Genomic DNA, 2853 nt, shown 5'->3' on the forward strand with positions numbered 1-2853 from the left:
AAACAAAGGAATGTCTTCATTTAACTTTGCCGATAGTCAGAGTCAAGCACTCTCCAAAAGAGCCGATGGTATCACATCAGCCTCCCTGATAAAACAAGAGTAGAGCCAATCTAACTGCTCCTCCAAACGGTAACCTGCGCCCTCCGTCTGAGAAAGTAAACTCAAATCCCCAAATCGCCACCCAAGCAGCTCCACGATTCTCAGATCTCAATCGCGCCGCCCCAAATCCTCAGCGCACCAAATGGCGGAATCATCCAATGCCAACGCCATGGTCTCCGGTCTGAAGGTAATCCTCAACAGCCTCCTCGTCATGCGAATCAATGTTAGGAGTAAACAGCAAACACCTGAATTAATGTTCTATTCCATTATCAATTCTAGGTTTCAGACATCCTGCTGCCGCATCCTTCTCTCCCAAACTCCATGTGTCTTGGCCCCCGTTCTTCCGAGAGTCCCGCTCACCTAATCTCATGCGAGGCCAATAGGATCCCCTTCGTGAATCAGAATCTAGATCTGACTTCCTGGGCCGACTGCCTGCGAGCCTGGCCTAATCCTCCCGAAGGTTGGGTGGCATGGTACAATAGAGTGTCCAACGCACACTATGCTACCTGGGACTCGATAGGGATAGCCGATGCCTTATCATTATCACTGTCTCCTCTCGAAAAGAACGAGAACATCTTGAAAACCATCGGCTACTTTTGGTCTGATGCACTGAACTGCTTCATGTTCGGCCATGGCCCCATGACACCAACTCTGCTGGACGTGGCCATGATCACATGCCTAGACATTTCATCCCCAAGCCCTTCTGCCTTTAAACTGCCAAAGGTCCCTTTCACCCTTTCCTCCAAAACAGAGTGCACAAGTTGGGGTGCCTACCTCAGGCGTTATATGAAAACCAAAGGCCCTGTGACAGAAAGAGAGCACACGGCTTTCTTGAACTTCTGGTTGGAGCACTTCATATTCTGTGGTCCTTCACTCGCCCCAACCAAGAACTACCTCTCCCTGGCCTATGAACTCGCCAAAGGTACTCAACTTGGCCTTGGAAAACTGCTCCTTGGAGAAGTCTATCGATCTCTTCAACTGATGTCTGTCAAACTGTTCTCCCAAAGGACAGTCAAAACAGGAGGCCCCTGGTGGTTTATTCAGTTATGGACTCAATTGTACTTTCAAAATCGATTCCCAAATTTCCCACCTTTGGCCACCTGCACCTTCCCAGACGCAAATGGGAAGGAAATCCGATGCACTAGCTATGGCCAAGCTCTGTACAGTCTCCCAGGCAGCAGGCTGATCCCCAAGGAAGCAGCAGAGCGGTTCAAGATTTTCTTCCAAGGCCTGGACAACCCCCTGTTCTTTCCCTATAGTGAATCAGAAATCTTTGAGAACCCAGTTTCCTTCCGATTAGACAGTCTTTCCGATGACGCCAGCACCCAGCACCTGTACTCCATCATGATCCGTCCTTGCTTTCTCCCAGTTGGCATGAGTACCTCGAACAGGATAATAAAGCCTGGTTACGAGTCTTACCAACCGGTGGTAGTAGCCCAGCAGCTTGGCCTCGGGCAAGTGCCCCCACACTTCTTTCTCCACCATCTGACAGCAAGCAGGGCTGAGTTGCCCGACATTATTACTGGCCAAAGGTGTTATACCTTCTTCGATGCTCTGGCCATTCCAATTCCTCATAACCTCCGTTTCACCACCACCACCGACGGCTTCGAGACCTGGTGGTCGATGTGGAAGACTCACGCTTTCAGAAGAGCTCTAGGACCGTTGCTGAAGCAACTTGATGCTGAATATGACGTTCCTGCACACCAGGTACCATTACATGCAAATTACCTGCAATGGCTCGTAATGATTGTCTGTAACTTGACTTTATTCCTTGGCAGCAACAGGATGGCCCAGAGCCCACGCAAGCCGACGGTTCCCCATTCGAGTTCCTTCCACCAGCTCCGGTAGTTCTCTTCTGTCAGAGCTCACCGCCCTTGAAGAAGGTCATAATGCAGAGCCAACCGATTTCACCGAAATCGGCTCCCAAAAGTAAAGCATCCTCCGGGTCAGCTGCCCCCCGAGCCTCAACCCAGGCGAGGAAGGCGGTGAGGAAAGTAGCTGTCAGAAAAACCCTGAAGCGCAAAGCTACTATCCAAGCAGGCTTGCATGTAAGCTGACTCGTGTCTTGACCAAATGATACGTCCAATTTGCATCACTATTTTATATCATAATTTGTTGTTATTCATTGATATATTTCATATTGGGACACAATACTTATGTTATTTCATCTATTTTGCATGTTTCATGATTATTTGGAGATCGAGCACCGGAGCCAGGATTCTGCTAGAAAAAGCATCGTCAGGATGCAATATTTCGGAAGATCAACTGTGGAAGGAAGTTTTACCAAAAATCCTATTTTGCCAGATGACGGAGGAAGCCAGAAGGGGGAGCCAGCTGGACCCATGGTGGGCCCACACCATAGGGTGGCGCGGCCCATGGCCTAGCCGCGCCACCATGTGGTGTGGGGCCCCCTCGGCCTCTTTCACCTCCTTTTCTTCGCGAAACCCTTCGTCCCGAAGACCTAAGCCACAGAGGAAACCTCACGAAGGGTTACAGCCGCCTCTGCGGGGCGGAGAACACCAGAGAGAAATGAGCTCTCCGGCGGGCAAGAATCCACCGGGGAAATTCCCTCCCGGAGGGGGAAATCGACGCCATCGTCACCGCCATCGAGCTGGACATCATCTCCATCACCATCATCATCATATCCACCATCATCACCGCCATCTCCACCGCTGGACATCGTCACCGCTGTAGCAATTTGGGTTTGATCTTGATTGTTTGATAGGGGAAACTCTCCCGATACTGATTTCTACT

Source organism: Lolium rigidum, chromosome 7, assembly GCF_022539505.1.
Source record: "Lolium rigidum isolate FL_2022 chromosome 7, APGP_CSIRO_Lrig_0.1, whole genome shotgun sequence".
Classification (NCBI taxonomy): Eukaryota; Viridiplantae; Streptophyta; class Magnoliopsida; order Poales; family Poaceae; genus Lolium; species Lolium rigidum.